Source organism: Pseudonaja textilis, chromosome 3 (genome assembly GCF_049901715.1).
Source record: "Pseudonaja textilis isolate UNSWEBS1 chromosome 3, rPseTex1.2, whole genome shotgun sequence".
NCBI lineage: Eukaryota > Metazoa > Chordata > Lepidosauria > Squamata > Elapidae > Pseudonaja > Pseudonaja textilis.
The window spans coordinates 95,578,166-95,591,150 of NC_141992.1; the positions used below are offsets into that span (position 1 = coordinate 95,578,166).

At 37.3% G+C, this 12,985-nt stretch overlaps 1 protein-coding gene across 2 annotated transcripts in view; it reads left to right on the forward strand.

The window, feature by feature from the left end:
- The window catches only part of COLGALT2 (collagen beta(1-O)galactosyltransferase 2), a 171,251-nt gene that overhangs the window by 59,894 nt on the left and 98,372 nt on the right, over positions 1-12,985 (forward strand). The window contains exon 2 of one of the 2 annotated variants that reach the window (XM_087930435.1): positions 7,870-7,975. The exons of the other annotated variant lie outside the window; for it this stretch is intronic. The gene's annotated coding sequence lies outside the window, so the exon portion shown is untranslated. The remainder of the gene's footprint in view (positions 1-7,869; positions 7,976-12,985) is intronic. 2 annotated transcript variants of the gene reach the window in all.

Sequence of the window (12,985 nt, forward strand, 5' to 3'; positions counted from 1 at the left end):
ACATACCATCCACAGTCACTTGTTTGAGTTGGGTGACTATAGAAATTGAATAAACAAATTACCCCTTCTTAGAGAAGAATTCACCACCACCAGGATCCAACTGCATGTCACTTTCAGGGAAACCTTGGTTAGCCAGAAAGGACATGGAACTAATATGAAGGTAGCTGATGAATAAAGACGAATATATGTGTCCCAGGATAATGGTGCAGGATCCAATCTGGGTTGGTGACAAGGACTAGAAGTTTTGTCTTCTGAAGTTTTTTTTTCTTCTTCTGAGCTTTTGGACTCATACTGGAGCCCATCTTCAGGGAACTTCTAGAGAGAAGATGGAATCTAGTATGAGCCCAAAAACTCAGAAGATAAAACACTAGTCCCTGCAAATGACTCAGATTGGATACCTAAGGTAGCTGAGTTTACAATTCAAAAATCCTGTCTACTTCCGTGAATCCCTAAAGAGGATCAGACTACTTCCAAGTAATCTACAGTAGATAGATGGAACCTCAGTTACTCATATGTTACAGTGTCTTACCAGTTAATGAATATTTCAGCTTTAACCACAACACAAGAGCACACAACAGATACAAACTTAATGTAAACCACTCCAAACTTGATTGTAGGAAGTACAATTTAAGCAACAGAGTGGTTTTTGTCTGGAACTCACTACCTGATTCTGTTGTCACCTGCTCAAAACCCCACTCCTTTACCCTCGAACTAACCTCTAATTGATCTCATCCCATTCCTAAGATGTTTGTAAGGGGTGTGCATTAGCTCACAATCATGCCTACCATCCCTGTCCTATTGTCCCCAATTATTAGTTCCTATTTTATGTATTTAAACTTATGTTTATTCTTATTTCTATTATATTGTAAGTGTTTGAATAAATAAATAACTAAATAACTAAATAACTAAATAACTAAATAACTAAATAAATAAATAAATAAATAAATAAATACATACATACATACATACATACATGCATACATACATACTTCCATGGGAATTTGCCTTGAAGAAAATTGAGGCAGATCTGAGCAACTTTATCTGACGGCTCCCAGAGCTCCACATTCCCCAGGTCACTTTAAACAGTGATTTACAAGAATCACAGAGAGTAAGTGATTCAGCCATGAATCGTGATTGAGTGGCTGCAGTTTTTAGGGAACATATAGTCTCCTCTTATTTGGAAGATGTGGATTGGATAGTACCAGATTAGAATTTTCAAATGATGAGTATAGCTGAGTGTGATCACTGGAGAACTCATATGGAAGTAATGATAATTGTTTCTTTTTCGTTCTGTAGCTGAGAATAACGAGTAACTGTTGTTTGAGCTGGCCTTGCAAGACTGACAACGCTATAGGCAGTGATGCAGCAGACAGAAAAAACATCTCAGATCTAGACCATTGGAATGCATGTCATTCAGACACACCATGCTTTGTAAGTCAAGTGTGTCCTCCAGGTTCTTATAATGCCTTGAATGCTGCTCACGATCTAAAAATAGTCAGCTGACCTCCCAAACATACAAAGACAAACTGGATCTTATCGAGCCATTCCCTTCCAAGCCAGCTTCTCAGTCTGTCATCCTGCCACTTCTGTAGCAACAGCAGACTCCTAACGGTTTTTCTTCCTTGTCCAGTCATTATTTTTCATTATATTCTTGCCTTTAGTCTGTTGATTTTTGGCCCGGTTAGTTCCTGACCATCAATCCGTCTTCCTCTGCAGCTGCTTGGCTTTGGAGAACTGGATTTCAGGCATAAAATTAAACTTCATGTGTGATAAGGAAGCCTTATTTGTCTCACTATGACTCATTATTGATTTTTTCTTCCTCTGCTCAATTTTTTCTTCCTCTGCTCAACTTAGCCAGTGGGTGGGGTTCTAAAGGGAAACACTGCCAATTACTCACAGAGCAGCCTGCGAATTGTTGAGCTGGGTCTGAGCTCAGGTCTCCGGCTGGGTAATGCATTTATAATGTGCAGTGTTTGAAAAAAAATGCTGTTGCTAACTTCCACCCTTCTTCTCATTCAAAGAAGCTGTGTATCTGGAGCAGCGGATAAGGAAACACTGGAATAGTTACTTTTTGGCCAGGTGGCATTCCTAATGGGAATGTTACAATCAAGGAATAATGAAAGGAAAAGCTGTCAACCATTTGCTAGAAAAAAATATATTCCATAAATATTGATCTATAAGCAGAGAACTTACCGAAACTTTCTCATCCACATAATAAACAGATAAAGTTTTGGTTCAGATTCAACCAATAGATACAAACTCAAGGTTAACCGCACCAAACTTGATTGCAGGAAATACAACTTCAGCAACAGAGTGGTCAATGCCTGGAATACTCTACCTGACTCTGTGGTTTCTTCCCCAAACCCCAAAAACTTTAACCTTAGACTGTCTACTATTGACCTCACCCCTTTCCTAAGAGGTCTGTAGGGGGCGTGCATAAGCGCACCAACGTGCCTACCATCCCTGTTCTATTGTTTCTTTTTGTTTTTCTTATATGTACCCATTTCATGTATTCATAACTATGTATATTCTTATACCTATTATCTTGTAAGTGATTAACAAATCAAAATAAATAAATAAATAAAATAAACCTATTTTCTCCTGCTGCAGTTCCTTGTGCTGTTTGTTATTTCTTATTCAATAAATAAATAACATTTGAACACTTGGTCTTTTCCTTATACTAGCAATCTTTGTGAACTTCATGTCATTAAAAATAAATTTCCTGTCCAAATTTACAGCATTTCAGATCCACCCTAGACACGACTTTAAGCAAAAGCAGCAAAACATAAATCACACAAGCTATATATCAAACATTTTTAAATAAATTGCATATGTGATTTCCCCAGTCTGAGCTTTTGTTATGTGTTCAGAATAAATTGCATGATTGGTCTGACTTCTACATAATAAAATCCATTTATAATCAAATGTGGAACTTGAAACAAAGTACCACTGTGTCAGTAGAGCTAATAGGATATAAATTAAAACAAAGAGAGACATCTATCAAACTACAACTTGCCAATAAAAACTAATACAGCAATATAAAACAATAGTTTGTCTTGAGAAATCACATCATCTACATTGTTAATGAAATTTGTTCATGTTAACTAAGGGGAAGAAATATAACACAACTGGACTTGCAAGGGTGATGGCACCCTCACCAGGTTCACCAAACCAGGAAATCAACTCCATAAAAAGGCTAACTCTTCTTTCATTGTTAATGGCTTCTGTATAATAACAAGTCTGATTGTACTTCACCTCCTTCCTTCTTTTAATACTCATGTGAATTAGAGATGTGCCTACATCAGAGGTGTATTTGTTGTGGACTTAAGATATATTTTCCCCCTCATTGCTTTGGTAACTTTCATATTTCCATCAACATCACCTTCCTTACTCTCTACATTCATGCCATTGTTACCATATTTTGACTAGATTACTGTAATTTGCTGTACCTGATTGTACCTTTGAAGACCTCCCAGGAACTTCAGCTCGGAAGTATATTTTGGTAAAATGAGGACCCAGATTGTTGTTGGCGGCAATGTACTGGTTCTGTAAACCACTTAGAGAGGGCTATAAAACACTGTGAAGTGGTATATAAGTCTAACTGCTATTGCTATCGCATTAGCTGCATTGTTTACCATAGGTCTCCAAATGCAATTCAAGGTACATGTTGCTATGTGTAAAACCCTACGTAGCTTGGAGCCTGAATATCTTAATTATTCCACAGTAGCGCCTGCCTACCTTGTCCAAACCATTAGGGTCTCCATATAGAAGGAGATATGGCATAAGATAACTTCTGTGTAGTGGAATTGTTTGTTCTCTGAAGTATGGCTCCCCTATTCATGGCCTTCCAGAAGCAGATGAAAATGTGGGTTTTCCATAGGATCGTTGGGGATGAATTTTGTATAGTCATGCCATTTTTATAACTCTATAATTTTAGTGTCTTACTTCAGTTCCTACTTTAATCAATTTCATTCTGACTTTGTGTCCTGTTTAGATTTGATAAATTCTATACGCTACTGTTAGTTTCAGGTAGTTAGGATTAGTTTCACAAATATAAATAAATGTTGCATATTTTTAAATTTGGAACATCAATATTTGTTGATTCCAGTTAATGTTCTGGTTTCAGTGGACTGAATGACAAAGAAGTGAAGATAAGGTCTCCTGTGTTGCTAGTGGCTATCCAGATTTTTGTAGTTCAGATATGTCATATCTAAGTAGACAGAAAAACAATTAAGATGTAAAGTTGCCGATTTTCCTAGATAAGAGGTTCTTTTTCCCTTTGTAGTACATTGAAAAGATAATCGGTGGGTGGCAAAGGAATCTCACTACAAATGTTCTCTTCCAAAGAAACAGTTGGATCAAATCAAAGAGAATGATTGAATTAGAGGAACATAAGAAATTGTATTTTTCTGGGGGTGGGTGCTGGAAAAAAATTAATTCAGGGTCTTTAAAAGAGTATGATATAGATATCCAGGAAAAATATGAACATGGCATAAAACAAGTGGCATGGAAAATCCAAACAATGAAATGTCTGGGGATATGTACTAATCTAATTTTCTTATACAGATACTGTAGACAGAGGATTTAGTACTTAGAACAAACATGAATTTTCTATCAGAACAGTATTGAGTCATTGTTTGTATCCTATCAAGAATTATGCAACAAGTGGATAGAATAGTTGATTGGAAATACTGGAATATTTATGGAAAAAAGCATCCAGTAATGGATTAAGCCAGGCAAGAAATGTTAGAAAAGTATCCAAAGGGAGGGTAAAATTGCTGAATTGCAAATATCAGTAGGAAGGCAGGCAAAGAATTACAAGGTGTTTGCAGGAAAGGGAAAATTAATCAAATTCTTTAGACCCATTCTTAATTACATATTTAAAAAGCCCTGTTTTTTTCAGCATATTAGTTACAGTTAAATTCTCTTTTATACAGTATCCGAAAATAATAATTATGCTCTTCAATTATATATTTTTTTTCCAAAAAAGGTTGTTGCCTTCAGAGTGCAAATTTAATAAACCAAACATTTAACTGCTTTTAAAGCAATACTCACTCGGAATGCTGAGTCAGCTTGTTGCAAGGATGCATCAGAGAAATAATTCCATTATGTTTATTGTTTATTTATGATGTGCATATAAGTATTGGGTCTGTACAAAGATTAAAAAAACAAACAAACAGGTCCTGACCTCGTAAGCTTATAATCTAATTAAATACATATCATATTAGCAAGGAATGGGGAGGGGGGGGCAGGAATCAATCAAGAACAGTCTGGCTGAAGAGATGTGCATAGATATCAAATTAAAAGTGACAGCAGCAGACACATTTTTTGTTCACATGTCTACACAGTTTATGTATAAAGTAGGAAGCGGAGTGACAAGAGAGCACTTTATTGTCAAGCTTTGGCCAATCTCAGAAATTTTGTAGAATAAGCTCCATAACAGGGAAAACAAGCTATTAAAGGCTAAGCAAATAATTTGGTCAGAAACTGGGCATCAGACATACAATGGAGTAGGTTATTCTGTCTAGGAAATTAGGCATCCAAATGTCGGGGAATACTGGGTTGAATGGATTTCCTTTGTTTAGGCATATATTTGGCCCTTAATTCCCCTCTTCCCAAAATAGAAAAAAAAAGTCTCCTCAGTTTTGAGACAGATTTGGGATAAAAGGCACCTATTTTGTTACTTTAAAAACAAAAAGGCTAGATATTTTGGTTCCACCAATTCTATTGGGACCAAGCCATGGTTCAGAGAAATCCATGATTTAGAGCAGTATTTCTCAAGCTCAGGGCTATTGGGGTTTGGGGAGTTAAAGACCACCCATCTTAAAATTGCTGAGATTGAGAAACTCTCATCTAGAGGGTCCTGACTGACAGTGGTTGTTTATGATGATTATGATATTAATATTTTAAATTTGTTATGGCTGCCCACTTGAGCAGACCCTGGGACAAGACACGGAAGCTAGGTCAATTTGGATACTAAAAAGGACCTTGATACAGAGAAACAAATCTTGGGCCTTGTTGATTCTGACACTTAAATCTCTAAAACATTGGACCCCAGTGAGATACATTGGGAAGGGAAGAGTTTGATTCTTGTAAACAAATCAGACTTTGTACTTCTACAAGCGCTGAATAGTTTAGTGAATAAACAAGCACTATTACATACCGTATTACCTACACAATTAACCACTTTTCCCATTTAAGGAGGGCCTGGAATATAAGGAAGAAACTGGATGTTGGGTGAATGTGTTTTCTAATGCAAAGAAGCCTGAAGATAGAATCTTAAGTTTAACTAAAAGATAGGTATCCACTGAGGAGGATTTTGAGGAGCATGTTGAAAAGAAGAAAAGCAAATTTTAATGGTGCTCGCTCATCTCCAAATGCAGTTTGGCCTTAGTGATTAACTTATGTACAAAGGCAGCATTTCAGATCAACTCCAAATCTTTTAATAGAAAAAACAAAGCAAGATCAGCAGTAACAAGGCTTCAAGAATGAGCATGTTTTGACAGAAAAGGGCACTTTGCCCTTTCAATTTTCAACCCCTACTCCCTTTTTTGTCAATCCAATTCACTTTGCCTTACTATAAACAGCCTTTGCTTTTCTTTGAAATCCCATCATTTACACTACTTGCTTCAATGGTTTTTCACTTACTGAGTAATTCCATAGGTTTATTGTTCTCTCGGGGAAATATTTCAGCTCAAATTAAACAGGGGTAGTCTGAGACATGCGATAGGCTTTAGATGCATCGTGTTTCATCTTGAAATGAGATACCAGTATTGCCTTTTATGTTTACATTTGTATATGTTTTCCTGGCTGCAGTTTTTCCTGCTTCCTCAAACTTCCCCAGTTTGTATCCACCCCCAGGCGCGCTCAGCTGATGGTGAAAAGTCTGTTGCTTTGCTGAGGGTGACAGTTGTCTAAGTGATTTACAGTGCTAAGTGCTACAGCTCAGTATGACCTTTTACATCATGATTACTCCAACCACCCCATTCTTAGCACTTCAAGATGTGTTGGGGCTGCAAATCCCAGAATTATCAGCCAGCATACCCATTTTCAAGATTAGATTAATTATAATCCCTATGCAGATGTTTAGCTTGCTCATATCAGGGCTAAGAGTAGGATTGGGATAATAGTACATTTAGAATTTCCAAAAATATTCCTGATCTCTCATTTCTGAATTTTGCTAGCCTGAGTGGAAGAGTTGAACAGACTTCGATTTTTCTTTATTTAACCCTGCGCAAAGTTGGCTTTCATACTGAAACCTCTCAGGAATTCAGATATATAAATCTATTGTTCAAATGTGCTCTCCACTTCCAGAATCGTCATCAATCAATTAAATTTCAGGGCTCCATTCATGTTGCTCATGTGATGTCATGCCCCTGTCAGAAACTGATTCAGAGTGGGAGGTCGAGCAACTGACAGAGAGTGGGAGTGCTCCATTGGCTGTGGAAGAAACTGGGGAAAGGCAAAGTCTGGCTGGGCAGAGCAGGCGAGAGGTAGAGCAAGGGAGAGGGAATTTGGAGGAAGATCCAGGCCCACCCCCTCTTCATTCTAGGGCATGCAGGGAGGAATGGATAAGGGAGCAAGTGAGTTGCATGGCTTATGGGGGAGGAAGGGACCCTGATTCCCTTCATTAGCTGCAGCTGGGAACACAGTGTTTAAAAAAGAAAGCTGTGCACAGCAAACTGTTGAAAGCAAATTGTGAATTATCTGGTATTGTCGAGGCTTATCCGAGTTCCTGGTATCTTCCCAACTGTGTGTGTTTTGCTGGCCTTTCAAGTCTGCAATACCTTTTCCTGCCCTGTGAAGTTAATCACTGCAGCATGGTTTGTGTGGATTTTTATTTATAGTTTGTATGTACTTTGTTTTCAGACTGAATTTCCTCCACTTAAAGACTGTTCTTGGGAGAGTTTTTTCTCCAGCCGATGGTAACCTGGACATTGGGGGCAAAGTTGGAGGTACTAAAGGTAAAGTAAAGGTAAAGTACTTCTTACTTATGTGACTGTGTTGCCTTTGTGCCATGCTCTGGGTCATCACATGTGAATACAGACATTAGTTTAAAAAAGCGTTGAGGCTTCATGTTCAGTCCCACTCCGAAGTTACACAGTTATTTGCATCTCCAAATTTCATCATTCCCCACATCTCTACTCACATTGTTTCTGGAGCCCACCTCATAGTTTACCATTCTGTGAGAGACATTCACATTCAGGCATTAAGTTCAAAGCACACACATCAAAAATAACAGAGGTAGAAGGAATGACATGACTAAGGAAATTAGTCTTTTACCCTTTCCTGGCATTTGCTCTATTTGTAAAACATAATGTGTGAAAAGCCATATGGTACACTGAGGATATCTAGTGCCAAACAACTCCTATCAGTAGTAGGATTTTCTGTGCCTTATCAGATCACCCGGTTTTCTTTTCCCAAAATTATGTTCAAAATCAAATCAGAATTCTTCACATTTTTTTTCTTTTTCCAGATGTGTACTACTATTCCACATAATAATCAGGTATGTCTATATCTTCTTTTAGAATGTCTCTTTGACTTCTTAGCTAATCTCTAGCTGCAGGATTTCCTAGTGGTGTCTTTTCTCAAGTCTTAACAAGAACTGGCTCTGCTTACCTTCTGAAGATGAGCCAAGTCAACCTTGAATCTTATTTTAATATTCTTAAAGTGTATTAAATGCAAAAAAAGAAGATAACAGTCAAACTGAATTCAATGAGGTTTATTCTTAGATTCATAGGCTGGAGTTGTGTAATAAATTCAGTAGTCATAAGTATAGGCCTATTTGTATTCATATCTTTGATATGCCATATAGCACTTACACAAAATAGCATGAAAAGCTTTCATTCTTAAGAATAGGATTTTAAAAATAGGGAGGAAGAGGTAACACACCCATTTATATATTCATGTTTTTTCTTAGAAGTATTACAAAAGGTTAACATGTTTTTCATGCCAATAAGAGTTTCTTGCTCGGTCATAGATGACATCATCATCTTAAAAATAATTAAAAATACAAAAAGCAATATAATAATCAGACTATTCTTAACCACCTTTTTGGGTAGAGGCCTAAGGAAGCTACAGAAAGTTGCAGGGTGAATTCTATTATGTGTATTTTTTTTCAGACTCACTTTGCTTCTTATATAGCTTTAGAAAAAAGTTAGATCAGGTTGAAAGCGGTCCTAATTGCATCAATTTATGGAATTTAAGGGGGGGGGGATCTCTTTTCCTTTTCACTACATATACACTCTGTTGTCATGGCTACTGCTCTGAAAGAAGAACAGTCTGTCAGATGCAAAATAGACTTTGGGGCACAGTGAGAATATTCTCTGAGGGTACACAGAAACCTACTGTTGCATTCCAGGACAGGTTTTGCAAATTACACTATTGATTTAACTTGCGCGTGAACAAAAATTCTTTTACTGTATGAATGTTTCCTATTCCTAAAATGAACCCAGAGGTTTTGAAAGAATCTGGGCATTAATTAAGGTTTTCTTTTTGTTTTGTAGAGGATACTAAGGAATACTATTTTTCATCATTTATAATGGCATTATAATTGTGGAATATCTGGCCTTCAAATCCTATTAAGTAGCAAATGAAAGTATTCATTGTCAAAACCTCAGTTTTTCATGTTCTATTGTTTCTTGTCCTCTTAACTAAGAGTCTAGCTTAACTAAGAATCTTTGCTTTCTTGTTGTATTTTGGTCCAAGAATTTGCATTTATGTATGTACGTATGTATGTATGTATGTGATTGATTGATATTACTGCCTATTTGCACATGGCAACTCAAGGTGACTTACAGAATATAAAACCTCACTTAATAACTAGAACCTCCATTATAACCATTCTTATAGGTCCTGGGGACAAATTGGAGAAGGAAAAAAAGGAGGTTCAACAATAGTTCTCCTTTCCCTTGTGGTCATAGTCTTGTCATAGACTAATGCTGTTAGGTGGGATCCCATGTTGTGGTTTGCCGGCAGCAGGTACAGATGGCTGAGGTCTCAGAGAGCGAGAACTCAGATGAGGGGTCTGCATGTGATGCAGGGATGGGGCCAGGACTATCGGATAGAGGGGTTCTGCCTTCAGAGCTTGTGGAGGCTGGCAGCAGTGATGAAGAGGCCCCCGAGGAGCCTGTGCCCAGCGTGTGTGCACTCAGGGCTGCTCGAAGGAAAGAGCAGCTGCAGCAGCACGGGCGACTCGGGAGTAAGGCTGCAAGGTAATGGTGTCTCCCTTAAGAGATAAAAGCCAGTTGAGAAACCAGAGTTCTTTGCAAGAAGCAAAGAAGTTTTTGCACTCAAGCCTTGTGGACATTCGGAATATCTTGGTTGGTGTTTGGAGACACTTTGTATTTGAAATATTTCTTAGTAACTTTATCTAGTGTTCTTGGCAGCCTTGCATAACCTTGGCAAGGCTCGTTCTTATCAGAGACAATTAGTTTGAAACAGCCTTTTAACCATGAAGGAATGGAATTCATAAAGAATCATTAAAAGGTTTTGCTGTTACCTCTGTTCTGTGTTTGTTTCCTTGGAACAAGGTTTGGGTCAAAACATCCCAACAGTTCAGTTTCATTACTGAAGCTAATACCCAGCTTGAAATGAAAGAACAAGACAAAGAAAACACAACCCACTTCTAAGAATACAAAAATGAAACGAACTATTGAAGTGATCAATATTCTGATGAGGTAATCTAAGAAGTTCACATGGGAGACTTAAACTATGTTTCATTATACTATAGATGAAACTCCTGATAAAAAAATTAAAATATATGTTGAAGTAGTAATAAAGAATGTATTTATGGGTCCTAAAAGATGAACATGAATAATACAATCTCCTTCTCTTTCACTTGCTAATGGCAAAAAGAATGAGTATCACACAATAATAATAAGGAATATCACACTATATTCAAAACCTCACAGAATCACAATGATAAGAAAGGGAAGGAGGAAGTTTGGTCCACTCAAGATGAGAAATCTGCTTATTATTTTTTAAGTATCTAAGTAATGATATTTTGCAGGCATGGAGGAGAAGGTGATTTCTCCCATTTTTGCAACAGGCAAAATAGTAATGTAATGTGATGCAATATATGTTACATGAAATTGCCTACAAAGTGCAGTTTCTGCAGGCTAAAAAACTATATTTATGGACTGCATTCATCTCAACACATGCAGCTTACCTGATATTATAATATAAAACAAGGTTGAGAAATCTTGGGGTAAAGAATATGGTTGTCTGAAATACACATCCCTGAATTTTTACTCACAGCTTCTTATGTAAGAATTGGGGGTGGGTTTTGTGTGTGTGTGTGTGTGTGTGTGTGTGTGTGTGTGTGTGTGTGTGTGTTAGGGAACTTCCCCTTATGGCACCACTGAAAAAAGACTTAATCCTAAAAACAAGAGAAGTCTGCCACATTATGTATCAGTTCTGAAACTCAAGGGTTATATTATTAAAGAAGAACACAACAGACTATTGATAGGAGCAAGAAGGTGAAACAGAAAGTTATGCAAGTCTTAAGACTAGAGAATTATAGTTAATCAGTGGTGCGTGAAAAATATGATTCAGATTACGACAATATATAAAAAACTGGTATATGCTGATTGGAAGCATTTTATTTAATGAATTGTAAATGAAAGGGGAAATTTTCAGGATATTTTGTAAATTAAATAAATGGATTTTTCAGACCATTTTCTGGTTATCTCACCTTCTACAATCTAGGCTAGGTTAAGTACCATGAAAATTCTGTCTAGATTAATTATGGGCTAGTAGTTAAATCACATAATTCTGTCTAGATTAATTATGGACTAGTGGTTAAATCACATATGCCTGGGTTGGCTCAACTCCCTGATCTGTAAGCATAATCTTAATGGCAAGAGCAGGGTTCACATAATACGAGAATCCCATTTTTTTTGGTCCCCAACTATACCTCAACCTCATGCTACTGAAATTGGGCACTAACATTTCCAATTTTCAGTGGTGCTTTTTTTTTTTTAGCCTTTTAATGCAATAAAAAGTGAAAAACAAATGTCAATCTCAGCAAGGCTTCCAGTATATAACCAGAAAATAGCCATCTCTATGCTAAGCAACATCACTTTGGCTTAGTCCAAAGTGTGAACTTAGCCATGCTTGTCTTTCATTCTCTTTCTCTCTGCTCTCTGGTGTTATTAACTGTTAGTATTATTCTAATTGTTCATTTACTTGGATTTAGACACTGCCCAACTCCAACTGACTCAGGTTAGCTGACAGCATAAAATCAGAACATCAAATATATGGTCTAGATTAAAAACATAGTAATAATCAGATGGCGGATCTAATTCACACATTACAAACCCAGTTGTAGCCCAATTTCAACCAGAGTGCCTCACATCTAGTTACCTGTGGAGCAGAGCTTCTGAAAACTTGGAAAGATTTGTGGATGTTGTCAAGCACTCTTTCTCCCTTTCCTGGGGTCTCAGGTGATATAAACCCTGAAATCTGGGTGGGCATAATTCTGAAAGGGACATATTCCCCTCTGATCACAGCCAGAACTCAATAAAGCATGTCATGTTGGTGTCCTCATCCATAATACCCAGGGGTGGGATTCTACTGGTTCTGTCCAGTTCTGTAGAACTGGTAGCTCTGAAGAGCAGCAGACATAGAACCGGCAAATCGTAAATCACCAAACTGGTCGGATCCCACCCCTTATAATACCGTAAGACGGGAAGACAATCCATATTAATTAACAGAAAGAAGAGATCCTCTCTTTGAGTCTTTTCATATATTCTTTGGCTCCTGATACATGTTTTCCTAATTTGATCATAGGTGGGGAAATACTAAAAGGATACACGCATTCACACACCTCATCATTATGTGAAGCTGTGATAGGACTATTCATTCCAAGTACATTCAAATACCACTGCAGGCTCAATGGATGCTTCCAGAGGCTTCTCAGCTCTCCATATAATTTTGCATTATATTACTTCAAATACAGTATAATGTTTTCTTCATGACCGGA